Source organism: Arachis duranensis, chromosome 5 (genome assembly GCF_000817695.3).
Source record: "Arachis duranensis cultivar V14167 chromosome 5, aradu.V14167.gnm2.J7QH, whole genome shotgun sequence".
In the NCBI taxonomy this organism is placed as follows: domain Eukaryota; kingdom Viridiplantae; phylum Streptophyta; class Magnoliopsida; order Fabales; family Fabaceae; genus Arachis; species Arachis duranensis.
The window spans coordinates 97,265,745-97,279,971 of record NC_029776.3 but is presented as its reverse complement, the minus strand read 5'-3'; the positions used below and the strand labels follow the sequence as shown (position 1 = coordinate 97,279,971).

Sequence of the window (14,227 nt, the reverse complement as noted above, 5' to 3'; positions counted from 1 at the left end):
TCCTCCATCTTGCATGTATACAATTTGGATTTTAAGTAGATCCTGTTAGTTAGAGTCTTCGTCATGAAATTACTCTCTAACTTTAACCAAACGCCTGCTGCAGTTGCTTCTTCATTTACCAAAAAAGCAACATCCCTCTCAAGGCATAAGATTATTGCAGCCCGTGCCTCAAGATCTAATTCTTCCCAATCCTCATCTTTCATTTCCTCCGGCTTTTTCTCTTTTCCTGCCAGTGCCTTGTGTAACTTCTGTGATATAAGCAGATTTTTCATCTGCATCCTCCAATAGGAAAAATCATTTTTTCCATTGAACTTCTCGATTTCATATTTGCCTACTTTGACATTACTACTAGTAGAAGCCATTATATTCAAAATTGAATTTTACCACTCAAATAATGAATAATATAATGTTGGCTCTTGATACCAATTGTTGAGTCTGCAGCGGAATTTTGACTTCTAATAGCTACAAAGTAATATGAAATTGAACACTACTCACAATAATACACTCGCTATATAATTACTAAAGAGAAAAGGAAATAGAATAAAATAATAATAATATGAAGAGAAGATGTGAATGTAATTGTTATTGTTGATGATGATTGAATTGAAATTCTACAAACGTTTATATAGTGGTTATATGCTATAATTTCAATGGATAGAAACAAAACTTTCCTATAATAACTCTTAGCCTTTCTTTTCTTAGCCTTTCTTTTCTTTCTCTCTCCCTCACAACAGGAATTTACAAAATGTTTGCCAAAAAAATTTATTTAAATATTTTTATATGTATAAATTTTAAAACTTAATAATATTTATAATATTTTTATTTAAAAAAAATTAAAACTTAATAATATTTAGAAGTTTATAATATTTTTATTTAATTATGTTATTTTTAATACTGCCTAGCGATAAAATATTGTGTTCAATTCCACTCTCATTTTACACTTAAATTTTAGTTGCGTTGGTTCATTTTAGTATCCACCAACATAAACAAAAGAATTAGACAATGGAATTTAATTATGTATTCAAAGAGAAGTGACGGGATCTACTCTCCTAAATCCTCTGAAGCCTGAAAGAAAACAATTAGACACACTCTGAACCTTATATTAACTGCACAATGATCCAAATACATGTTCGACCCAACTTGCTATATGCCGTTCATGCACAAGTTCTTGTTTTGTGTTTAGAACTAACACATATGTGTCATAGTATATAATTAACGAACTATATGAAAGCATTTGCTAGGAATATTTGCACCTGGTTTAGGAAGAATTCAGGATCAAGCGGAGTGTGTGATGAGTTAAAAACAAAAAAGAAAAAAAGAAAATACACTTACAATAAATAATAAACAGTGAGGAAAAAGTTAATAAAAATAAGATAAAAGAAAACAGTAAAACCTGTGTACTGATGAAGTTCCAGTCGAAGCCCACCAATTACTTTCACAGCATTAAAGCAAGCAGAGAGTAGTCTGTGTTGCCAGGAATTGAAGAAGACTTTGTAAGCGAAGTCAATGGAAGACTTGTTATTAATGAAGTGAGAGTTGCAATAATTGTCTATGTGCGTCAGAGATGACATGTATTTTTATTGGTCACTAATTCACTATCCTTTTGCGACAAAAAAGGGGCTATTTTTTCTATATGGAAAAAATGTGTTTTTTTGTTAAAAATAAATCTTTTTGGTGTATATATTAGGAGTGGCAAACGAGTTTAAATCTGTCGAGTTGGTCTGCGTAACTCGCCAAAAAAAGTGGACCAAGCTAAAAATTTGTAACCGCCAAAAAGTAAAAACCCACCTATATAAATTATTTTTTGCATGGAAGGACCGAAAATTTTTTGTTTGGAAATTGTTGTTTCATTCTTGACAAAGATAGCAATGGAATCAGTTAGCACTAGGAAATTTGAAGTTTTGTGCTTTTGGCTATGCCATTCATAGGTTTTAGGTGGTTTAAATTATATGAATTTCGGCTAGTAAGGCTTCCAATGCCATATTTTACTAGAGTAATGCTCATCTAGTTCATTCTTCATGTGCCTAAGCTTATCTTGTTGATTTGCTTTATCGTCCTTTCTAGGGTAAATACCCTTTTCGACCCCTGAACATTTTAAAGTGAGACATATCGCACCTTGATCATCCAGAAATCTTTATCCGATCCTCAACCAACGATAAAATTGAACGAATCGATCCCTGTGACCGGTTGCTAACAGGTTGCCTGGATGACGTATTAGGTGAAGGCTGAGGTGTCAATTGAATGTGCCACGTGTAAGTAGAAGTTGTTGCATTGGGTTAATATTCCCCCATTCTTGAATGATTGAAAAGGTTTAGGGTTTGCATCTTCTGGCTATGTGAGAGGAGCAGCAACGGTGGGCATGGCAACTACAAATTCTGGTGCTTCATTCAGTGGCGAGAAAAGATGTGGTGGGGGCGACGAGAGTTGGGACAGTGAAATAAGTGCCGATGGAAGCATTCTGGAAGGAGCGTCGAGAAAGATGAAGAAGAAATTTGTTTCTCCAGTGTGCAATTGCGGATCATACGCCATTTTGTTCGAATCTGGAACTTCAAAAAACCATGGGAGGCTTTTCTTTGGTTGTTCCTATTTTAAGGTAAATTTTTTGGAAATCGTTTTTGTTTGGGTTGTTGCGTTATTTTGGTAACTTATTGGAGCTGAACAGTAGGCATGTTTTGATGTAGAACAACAGAGGACATTGCAAATACTTTGCCTGGCTAGATGAGTATGTTGCCTCGTTTTGTATTGATGAGGTGGTATAAGATGGAGTATCGGACCCAACGAAAAAGATGGAAGAAAGAATTGCAGAGATAGAGAAGAAGATGGATGAGGTCAAAAGCGATGAGAAGAACAGTGGTGCTCTTAGCAGATGGAAAGTGTTTGGGTTGATTTTGCTGGGCATTGTAATAGGAAAGGGATGTAGTATAGTAACAGCTGCATAATGTTAATATGCCTTTGACATTGTAAATTCAGTGTTTTGTAATGGGGGCAATAATAACATCTGCTATAGCTCAACAACATTGCCAAAAAAATTGAAACTATTTTGACATGCATACACCTAACCTGTGAGCTGCCATAAGTTACATGTGCAGGTTTGATTTTTCAGGTTAACCCCCAGCTTGTGTGTATTCCTGGAAACCTCAAATACAACCCTGTCATTGTCACCACACCATTGAGCATTCCACTTGCGACTTTCTGGCTTAATCCACTTGTCCAATTTCATTTGTTGTACTGGAGCCAGCTTTCCTTTATATGCTCCTAGGATCCTCTTGTGTCTAGCCATTTGTTCATAACATGAACCCGTAGCTCCTCACACAGTGTTAGGATTGGTTTCTCCCTAGCCTTCACAATGACTGCATCCAAGACTCACACATATTGTTTGTCACAGCAGCGTTCTTAGGATAGTGACTGAAAAATGTCCTACACCATACCTTTGGGTCAAACTTACTCATGTATTCCCAATCTCCATTACTCACAGTTTTCAACCTATCCATAGCAGCGTTGAACTGAACTGGAGTTGTGCTCCTAGCTGCTTCCTAAACACAACCCTTAACCTGTTTGTCCCTAAACCTCTTTTCACAGTTTTTCCACATATGTAGCACACAGTTCCTATGAATAGCATTTGGTATCACTTCTTGGACTGCCATTACAAGACCCTGCAGTATATGATATCACACATTTAATCTAGCAGAAAACTGAACAATACATGATGCTTGCTAGTAATTATAAAACTTACTTTCTGTTGATCAGACATTAAATGCCATCCAAAAAGCATGCTTGCCCCGAAATCCTCCTGAAGGCAGGTCAGAAACTATTTCCAATTATCAGTGTTCTCAACCCTAGTTACACCAAATGCGATCACAAAGACATGATTATTTGCATCTTGGGTCACTGCAGATAGCAGTTGGCCTCCGTAGTAACCCTTCAGAACACCCATCCAACTCGATGAGTGGCCTGCACCCATTCTTGAAGCCTCTTTTGCAAGCATCAAAACTGATATACAATCTCTGAAACAAGTTTGGCCCTTGTGGCTGGGGTAAGGTGTTCATATGTGCTGTGCTTCCGGGATTACTTTTGTGTATCTCATTCAGATAGTCCCTAAGCTTCCCAAATTGAGCCCCTTCACTGCCCAACACAGTCTCCCTAGCTTGCTTTATTGCTCTAGTAATCATCTTCCGATTCAGTTGAACATTATAGTCTTCTTTCATATGTTGCATTGCCTCCCTAGGTGTCAATTTTGGTTGCGTTTTTAGTCTCAGCCCCAATTTCTCAGCCACCCATTTTTTATCAGCAAGGATGCTTCCATAATCTCGGTCACATGTGTGCTCACTGTGAAATTTCTTGACCTCAAAAGACTTGGTAACCGAGTTCTTCGACACAAAAATCAGCCAAGGATAATCTTCCTCAGCACATGCTGCTCTAACTCTCCCCGGCTCATTTTTTAGGTACATGCAATCCCTTCCATATTGTACAAAGACATCCTTAAGTGCCCTTTTAAATTGCTCCATAGTTGCAAACTGCATCCCTAGTCTAAACTGCACCTCTCCAAATGTCTTGCCCTCATTAAAATCTGGACCAGAAGAGCCCCTCTCATCATCAGATGAAATTGGAGTCACAAAATCCTCAGACTCATACTCATAAACAATATCACCACCATCAACAAATTCTTCACCAGCCTGAGTTACAACCCCCTTCTGCCCCATATATCCCTCACTAGCTGGGCCTTCTATATTATCCAGATCTGGCCCAACACAGCCTCCACTACCTGGGCCTTGGCCCAACCAAGAATCTCCACTGCTAGGCCCACTTTCCATTTCTGTATTCAGAACATGTTTCATCCTCCTCTTATCAGTATATCTCCTGGAGGCCCTTCTCTTTGCCATGGTGTTAGGTGAGCAAGACTTCCAATTTTTCTTCTTTTTACTTTGTACATCAACAGCCTCCTCGGAACTGTCAGTTTCATACCCAGGAGGAGGGGGCTTGTAAGGTTCATCTTCAACACTCTCATATGAATCGTAGGAGGAGGAAGAAGATTTTGAAGAATCTGTCACCGCCAAGACATCCTCATCTTCAGATACCCATTCCTCCTCCACAAGCTCATCGTCAGTTACATCAGGGATATCCACTCCATGCTCAAAGTAAGGTGGAACTCCTTCAGATTATGCCTCATAGTGAAGTCGCACATGTTGTTGATCTCCTTATCAGCATAGAGCACATGCAGACCATTCTCAAACTCAATAACAGTTGGGTCGTGCTAGTAGATTTGTTTGTATGTCAAGTACCCCAAACCCTTGAAAAGTTCCTCCAAGTCCTTCTTGTTTACGAAATCAATATCCATTGGAGGAAACTTCTCTACCTTCTCGTCTAAGTATTATAGCTTACCATTAGCTCTAACAAGCTTTTCGCCATGGTTAAATACCGGGATCACAAACACAGACATTTGCAACATTTAAAAACAGTTTTACCGTAATCCACAACAATGCCACCAACATTATCATCACTAAAATCACTACATACAAATTTTATTACCCGAATTACTAACTATGTTTATCAACCCCTAGCATTATCAAACCCTAATTAAAAATAGTGTTTCTTCTTAACCACTTTATCCATTAATCATACTAATCATCTCGAACATAAAGTTCCTCACATCACATCCCGCATAGACATGCATGAAAAACAACTACATTCTTAACTAACACAATGTGAAAATCGAAAAACTGAACTAACCTTTTACTGCCGTCTCAAACAGTGAACGTCTATGCCCTGCACACGTTCGTCGCAGATTCAATTATACCAGACTTCCGTTCTAGCATCGTGCAAAGGTTCTGGAGGGAAACAATGGTGGAAGATGAAGTGTTAGGGCTTTTTAGTGAATGAATGAAAAGAAGAGGGAGATTACAGTAAATGTACTTCGAAACTGAAGGGGAATATTAACCCAATGCAACGACGCCGTTTGAGTTGCAGGGAGGGGGTTATAAGTCCCTGCAACAACTTCTACTTACATGTGACACATTCAATTGACACCTCAGCCTCCACCTAACACATCATCCAGGCAACCTGTTAGCAACCGGTCACAGGGGTCGATTCGTTCAATTTTGTCATTGGTTGAGGATTGGGTAGAGGTTTCTGGATGATCGAGGTGCGATATGTCTCACTTTAAAATATTCAGGGGCCAGAAAGGGTATTTATCCTCCTTTCTATAAATGTAGCACAATGTTGTCAAACATATGTGATTAGTTCATCTAGTGAAGATGATAAATTCTTTTGGTATTACTATTGGTGACTTTCGCAATCTAATACTATTGCCATTACTTGTTTAGTCTCTGGAACAAGTTTGATCTATTACCTTTGAATTGTAGAGTTTTCATTATTTAGGCTTAAGCCACTTAAGCTTAATTAAGCCCCACTGCACCTCTCCCTTCTAAGTAGAGTTTGGATTATAGTTATCTGAGCTTGTTGGATTATAAACAAACCAGTGTTTTAAAACAGCAGCCACGGTGAAATGGCATGGCTGTTTTTGGCCCTGGCCACCATATGGGGGCCGTTGTGTTGTGGGAATCACAGCAGCTACAATTGTGGCAATGTCGTGGCAGTCCACAACCTGAATAGAGAGATGGCGGGTTTGTTAAAAAAAATTTCTGCATTTGAGGGTTTGGTAATTTAGAGAACCTAATATCTAAATTAGAGAAAGATCTTACCTTCTTAGGAAGCTTCAGGCAGCTTTATCCTTTCCTCCCTTACCAACTCAAAATCTCTTCCTCTTCCTCTTTCTCCCCCTCCTCCCCCCTCTCATTTTCTTTGCTGCTGGTGGTGTCAACGCATCATCGGTGCCGCTGTGGGTTAGCCCTCCTCCACTCCAGGTGTTTCTTTTTCCAAATCTTCCTTTACTCTCTTTTCATGACTCTGTTCTGCTAACCCCTTTTTTCTGTTTTGTTCCTCTCTTCCATTACCTCATTTTTTATATCCTTTATTTTGATTTACATAAGTAACTACTCACTATCTACTTTAAGACAACTAACAGCCCCTTCAAGACAACATCTTTGGTGTTTCTTTTGTGTTTTTAGTATTTGACTATATCATCGTTGACATTTAAATTCTCTGTCTTATGTTATTTGGTGTGTTAAGACTTAATGTTGTGTCTATTTGCTGATGAATTTACTGAAAAGTTGCTTGTGTTGCCTAGATTTTATAATCTATTATATTGCAATTTTTCTGCATGTTGTTTTACGCATATACATTTTGGTTTTAGTCCATTTGCCATAATACTATGGTGGATTTTTGGCTCTCCACCATGAGCCGCCATCCACAATAAAAAACTATGAAACAAACTGATTCTTTTTAATTTGAAAATTAGTTAAGGACATTGAGATTGATCTTGATGCTCATGAAGTTTATTAGATGTCTTAATTGTTCATGTTACATTTTTATTTCCTACTCATTCGATTGGTGATTAGTAATGTTAGACTGTTATATTTGACCCTCTAATCTCACATAATTTAACAATTTTTACTATCTATATAGACATGGATAAGGAGCACGAAAACATAAAGAGGCCTCAGGGAGCATAAAATTAAAAGAGAGTAGGTCAAAATGTTAGAGAATTTTATAGTATTCTTTGGTCTGATCCTATTTAGGATGGACTGCCTTTCAGCCCCTCGTGTGTTTAAAATGAAGAAATAGAATTTCCATGGTATATATAGAATCTTATGTTTTTCTTTATGAATTTATTATCTTCTCGATCCGCAGGAGATAGTTACCCATCATATGGCTCACCAACTTCACTTGCTTCTATGGGAGGAGATCATAACTTAATTCATTTTTCCCATTCATTTCATTCCTAGTTAATTAAATACAAACCTAAAATTATGATTTGCATGTTTTACTTTTGCTTATAATTTTATATTGCCATTCTCAAATCCATTTCTAGATGTATTTTGTGGGCAACATTAGACTCAAGTCAAAATTATGAAACTTATGTATATGGTTTCCGGATCTTATATAATTACTCCTTGTTTGAGTTACCACAAAATCACTTGTATGAATTCACTTACATGTACCAATTTGTCTCCAATTGCTGCTTGTTTGAAGGAAGCGGATACGATGAATGGAGACTCCAAGGAAGAATCTTCCTTGGTGAAGATAAAAGTATTATTTTTTGTAAGAGCACGAGACATTACTGGCTTGAGTGAGATGCCACTTGAGGTTTCATCTAGAAGCACCACTCAAGACTATTTGAAGAAACTTCTTGTAATGTTTTTGAGCTTGAAAGAGATTCAAGGGTGCGTAGTTTTGGCGTTGAATGAGGAGTATGCAGTAGACACAACAGTTGCTCAAGACGAAGATGAGTTGGCCATAATACCTCCAATTAGTGGTGGTTGAGGTGAAACTAGGGATGTCAATGGGGCGGGGGCGGGGGATGCCTCCCTGCTCCCTATCCCCGCCCCCATAATTAATTCTCATCCCCGCCCTGTTCCCCGCCATGGGGGAAAAATTGTCGCCATCCCCGTTCGCCGCGTTCTCCGCATTCTCTGTGGGGCCCCATTCCCCATCTCCCTATGTTTAACCTCTATATGAAAATTATAATAAAAATATAAAAAAAAAAACCAAAAAACAAACTACAAAATATTATTACAAACACACAAACATATCTTATCTATGATTATAAGTCCAGAAATATAATATAGCAAATCATAGTCCATAAAATAAAATCTTGAACAATAGGGTTAGGGTTTTTCAATGAGTGAAATTACTAAAAAAATCCTATATTAGAAATAAAGTAAGGGTTATTAAGTAAGTTCAAAAAATTGGGGAATTATCGGGGATGGGGCGGGGATTCCCGCTCGGGTCCCCACGCCTGTCTCGAAGAAATTTTGCTCCCCATCTCCATCCCCACGGAAAAAATTTTCCACCATTGGGGCCCCATTCAGGGCAGTCCCCGCAGGGATCCCCGCCTCCTAGAGATTTTTGACACCTTTAGGTGAAACAAACATCTTTATTTGTTGCAACAAGGTATTTTTTCTACTCTTAAAAACATTCAATATTAATAAATGCTCATGAGCTTGTATATTATCAAAACATTTTAAGCAATGTCTTCAGCCTCTTGAGAAGTTCAAGTCTATGAAATGTGTTATCCTACCATCAATCCACCATGTATATTGAAAATTATTGTATAGTAAGAGTTATTGTAAACTTTTATCGTCTTCTACATCTTGTCAATTTAAACATTCAATCCATAAGCAATTGAGGCTTGATATAGACTATATAGATAGAGGATATGTTGGCCTCTCATCCAGAGTGATTGTTTGCACTGGCTATAAGTAAGAACAAGTTCTGAGAGTAGTTTCAGTTTTTCAGACTCAGATGTGACAAGCTCACTTGTTGTTTCAGGGGTATCAGCAGTGTGATATATTGCATTTCTGATTTGTTGAATGTTCCTTGGTATAAATACCCATGTCATGTGCAGGGCGGACCTTAAATAATAAACATGGAGGACCATAAAAGATAGATAAGATGTATGTGACAATATGGTGATGTTATATAACTAAACATGGAGGACCATAAAAGATAGATAAGATGTATATGACAATATGATGATGTTATCTAACTAAGTTATTTTAGGGGTTAAGTAAGATTTTGGTCTTGAAGGTATAGTTCAAAATTTTTTTTGTTTCCAACCTTTTTTTACATATAAAATTGTCCCTAAGGTTTAACTTAGTTTTAAAATCGTTCTTTTTATCAAAATTTTAATTTTTATTACTAAATTACTCTTAACTAAAAAAATTATAAAAAAAAGAAAGAAAACAAATGGGAAGGGGATTGGGAAGGGAATCACGACGGAGGGGGGAAGAAGGGGGAAGGGAAGGCGGGGAGAAGGGAATTACGTGATGGGGGAAGGGAATTCGTTGCGTCGTCGTTCTGCTCATTCTCCTCTCACCGGTTGTTGCTGCTCACCACTGCTCCTTGTCTCGCGAGGGAGAGAGGAGATGCGAGCCTTGTCGCCACGTCTTGCCGCAGTCGAAGAGCTCGTGAAGAGAGAGAACGCATGGCCAGGGAAAGGAAGAGGGGTGGCTCATCGCCGTCGCGTTCCGCCACTGCCACCGATGCTTCTGGTCCTCCCCGCCGCTTCTGATTTGATCTTCTGCGTTTGATTATAATTCTAGTTTTACTGTTCATTATTTTTCTACTTTTAATTTCTTCTACTTCTGATTTGATCTTTGATCTCTGTGTTTTGTTCTTCGGATTTTTTGTGTTCTGATTAGTTTATATATAGTAAGAGATGATGCATATAGATTTTTGGTGTTGATCTGGTCATTATAACTCGGATACAAGATATAATTCGGAGATTAGGTATGATCTGTTCTTATAAGTCGGCCACGTAAGTTATAGCTCGGCCACTTGCAAATTCAAAATAGAGTAGTTTGTGATCTATCTGTATAAGTCAGTCGTGTGTGCTATAACTCGGCCATGTGCAACAAATTAAAAAAAGAGAACGGTTACTTGCTGATAGTCCTAAAAAGACCTTTTCAAAGAAGCCACCAAACGATTCTCTCCGAGATTCTCAGACCGTATCCATGCCTCATATCTCGGAATGAGGAGAACATACCACAATCAAGTCATATACAAATCTTATATAAACAAAACCAAGTAAACATAGTAGAATAAGTACACAGAAAACTCTCCCTTTTATTTTCTCTTTCAATTCAAAGAAAGTTAAAAAACTCTTTTTGACTTGAACGTTGGAGTCTTTTTGCAGGTCTTAACCTCCTCCAGTGTTTCTCTTTGCAGGTCCGAACAAAAAAATTTTTACAGTGGAGAATTTTATTAGATTATTATTTTTATACGCCACGACTAAAAAATCATGACCTATAACCCAAAATGTTGTGTTGATTTTTCTCATATTTTTTGATGAATTATCAATCATCTAAATATTCTTTTGGAAAAATATATACTAAGTTACTTTTCGAGAGGCAACAATTTTTTAGTCCAGTCGAAGATATGATTAAGCGAGTTGAGAATTCGACAACCACGCCAAGTGAAGCATATAAACTTTGTGCATAACAAAGTAATGAACTCAACCTCACTACTCCGGTCTTTGAGATGCTTAAAAAATGAAGAAGAAACCATATAAAATACACCTCTTATTATCACAATATATATAATTGATTATAGGTAATACATGTAAGACTCTGGATTTTTGAAAATTTAATTATGAGTTATATGAGATTTTGAACTTTATTTTATGAATGACAAAAAAATATTTTTTGAATAAAAATTCGAGCTGTTATCTTAAAGATTTTGGATATATAGAGAGAGAGAGAGAGAGAGAGAGAGAGAGTATTATGGTAAGAAACTTCGAAATTCTTGCTCCATTTTCTATTTCTCTTCTGAATTTGCGTTATGGTATATGTTCGGTTAAAATATTGTGATTTTGATGTTTAGGAAAAACTTAATCTTAGAGTTCTAACGGGATTTTAACCTACGAACTCTTTTTTCTTTTGATTCTCCCTTGTATGTGCAAACCCTAACTTGAAATGTTGAGATAATTGATGTAAAAAGGGTATATAGGATAGCTTGGGTACTTGGTTGATCTTGGTGTGAATTTTGGTGCTTGGTTTGATTATGGAGCTCTTGATGGAGGCTTGATGTCATTGATTGAGGCTTGGGTATGATCGAGAAGTGAATCCAAGTGTTGAAAAATTACCGTCAATAAGTTAGGGATTTTTCTTAAAACCATTTTATTACTAAGAATTGTTATAAATCAATATTGATATGAAAATTATATTTTTGGTGATCATGTGAGTATTATGAATTCGTATGTTTGATTGTTGTGGTGATTAATTGATTGGATAGTAGCTTGAATTATGATGTGGATATGTGTGTGCGTGTATAATTATAATGGTGTATGTGATTTAATTGCCTATTGTAATTATTGATGTGAGAGTTTGGGTCTAAGACCATTATTAGGGTGAGATATCCCCTATTTGGTGAGTTATGGTAAGTGTGTAAATTTCATGTAGTTGAAATAATGAGTTTGGATTGATAATTGATGAGTTGTGCTTATTATAAATGTATATTTTGATGATTTAAGTTATATGATTTGAAAGTGGGTTGATTAGGCTTGAATGAGTAAGAAGCGATTGAGTATTGATGAATATGTATTGTTGGTGTCTAGAAGTGGTTTGTGATGGTGTGGAATGGAAAAAATTGGAGATTTTATGAAAAATGTCATTTTGAAGATTTTGGTAAAAATAAGTTTTTGACCAATTTCGATGGGGGTATAATTTGGTACTTGGAGTTCGGAATTTGATGAAATTTGTCTTAAATTAAAGGTGATGATGAGAGCTTTAAAATGGTTTAAGAACAAAGAAAAATAGAGTTTTGTAGAGAAAGTTATGTTTGATTAAAAATGGGCATTAAAAACTAAATTCTACAGAAATTACAGAAAAGTGGAGTCATGCGTACGCATGAAATTTAAATAGAATTGAAATGTGGTGGATTTTGCGTGTACGTACCATGTATGCGTATGCATGATTCAGGATTTTTGCGTACACACGAGGCATGCATACGCATGACTGTGCAACCCGAATTGAAAACAAATTAAAAATGTGCGTACGCACAACTGCCCTGTTCTTCAGAAAATGCTGATTTTAACTGTTGTGGCCTATCTAACCAGCCTTTTTACCCCTATAACCCCCAATTAAGGTCCGATAAATAGTTTTTAGACTTTGATATGAATGTGAGCATATGGAATGGATTAGAATGAAACATTTAATAAGATTGTGGATCAAATGTTAATGATTATTGAAGAAAGCTTGTGGTTGATGAACCTACTGAATATGAAATTGATTTAAAGATATTAATGTTGACTGATTATGGTCCGAATGACTGTAATGGCAAGAACGATGGTGAATCTCGTTTGCGTATTGATGTGGCAATGTCTCCAAAAAAAGGTGGTAGGACATTCTCCCTCAAAATTATTCTTCTTGGAGATGCGGTTGTGGTATGGGAGTGGGGAAGATGGTAGGGCACTCTCCTTCGAAATGTTTCTACACATTCTCTTTTGATTGTTAGTTGGAAGTGAAGAAGGTGGTAGAGCAGTCTTACTCGGAATATTTTTCTCACATCTTCTTTTGATTGTTGGTTGGGAGTAGAGAAGCTAGTAGGATACTCTCTCTCAAAATGTTTCTCTCACATCCCCTTTTGATTGTTGGTTAGGAGTAGAAAAGGTGGTAGGACACTCGCCATCGGAATATTTTCTCTACATCCTCTTTTAATTGTGTTTGCTGAAAGTGGGAAAGGTGGTAAGACACTCTTCCTCGGAATATTTCTCCCATGTCTCTCTCTGGTTGCAAGGTGGTAGTGCACTATCCCACGAAATTTTACGACATCCAGGGGAAGGTGGTAGAGCACTCTCTTACGGAACATTTCTCCCTGAGTATACCTCCAAGAGAAGGTGGTAGGGCACTCTCCCACAGAATTATTCCTCTTGGAATGTGCAACTGAGAGATTAATCTAGGAGATGCCAATCGGATTTGGATGGGATTCTGACAGTTTAACCGACACGTGAGCTCATGACTAGTAAGATAGGCATGCATCATACTGTATTTGTTTGCTATCATTTGGGTGTACCTAAGTGTTTTGGTTTGTCTATCTGATGAATTTTATCTAACTATTAATTGTGTTACTTGCAGTAACTACTCTCTAATTGTGTTTGCCTTGCATTGTTTCTGCCTATGATTGATTCTGTCTTGAGACTGAGTATTGGTGAAAGAATTGATGCTTTTGAGATCGTGATTTGATTATATATTGAGTCGGATGTAATGATTTGGTTATGTTTTGGGTCGGAGGCCGAAATTTGATTATTTTGGGTAGGAGACTGTGACTAGTTGGGCCGGAGGCCGTATTTTGATTAGTTGATAAATGTTGATATGCACATTAACTTGTGGTGAATTGTGTGTTGATTGATTATGTGATGGGTCGAAAGCCGTGATTTATTTGTGTGAAGTTTAACAAAGTATAAAAAATCTAATTGGTTCAATATAGAATTGATGAACATATGCTTGAAACAGAATAATCATTCAAACAACTTAGGTAACTTTTAAGATTTTATAAGAAAAATATGAATTTGGATTTTGGATGATTAACTGTTGGTTTTTAAAAAAGGTTTTTAAGACAAATGATGATTGCTACGATTGAAAACGGTTTTCTTTTATATATATCTTCTTAT

General features: G+C 36.9%; 1 protein-coding gene across 1 annotated transcript in view; it reads right to left on the bottom strand.

Moving 5' to 3' along the window:
• The window catches only part of LOC127739627 (uncharacterized), a 13,381-nt gene extending 11,850 nt beyond the window's left edge, over positions 1-1,531 (bottom strand). The window contains exon 1 of the mRNA XM_052262128.1: positions 1,394-1,531. The gene's annotated coding sequence lies outside the window, so the exon portion shown is untranslated. The remainder of the gene's footprint in view (positions 1-1,393) is intronic.
• Positions 1,532-14,227: the final 12,696 nt, after the last annotated feature.